We start from the raw sequence: 529 nt of genomic DNA, 5'->3' as shown, positions 1-529 counted from the left end.
ATCAAATGAATCAAATGTGTTCGAAGCGGAGCATGCGCACTCATTTTGCCGCGGTGTCGGCGTCGATGGGTTACCATATTTTCTTAACTATGGTGCTCCGCGCGCGGGGCGCGCCTTTGGCGCGCTTGGAGCTCCGCTATGATGTACCAGTCATTATTTCACAGGTACTGACATTTATCCATGAAAATCATAGTGAATAAAATTCGTACTGATTCTAAATGTAGCCAATCAGGAACACGAACGACAAAATTTCACTGTGAAGAAATATTGTTCATCCAATCAGCAACGCGAACGACGAAATGTCACTCGTGATGAATGAACGTATCGAAGGGAACGTCACCTGACAGCCGTTGCACAAAAGCCCCACGCTTTGAAAACTGGCCGAGGGAAGGTTTGCTTCGGTTTGTTCACTTTACGAATTTATTTTAGAACGAGATAACAGAAATGCCGCTCAAAAAACTTAACGAGATGTACGATTGCTTAAACAACTTCTGAAAACGAAGGTCGAAGACAGAAAAATGGAAGTTAG

This window comes from Montipora foliosa, chromosome 7 (assembly GCF_036669935.1).
Source record: "Montipora foliosa isolate CH-2021 chromosome 7, ASM3666993v2, whole genome shotgun sequence".
In the NCBI taxonomy this organism is placed as follows: domain Eukaryota; kingdom Metazoa; phylum Cnidaria; class Anthozoa; order Scleractinia; family Acroporidae; genus Montipora; species Montipora foliosa.
The sequence above is the reverse complement of the archived record's forward strand: the minus strand, read 5'-3'. Positions refer to the sequence as shown.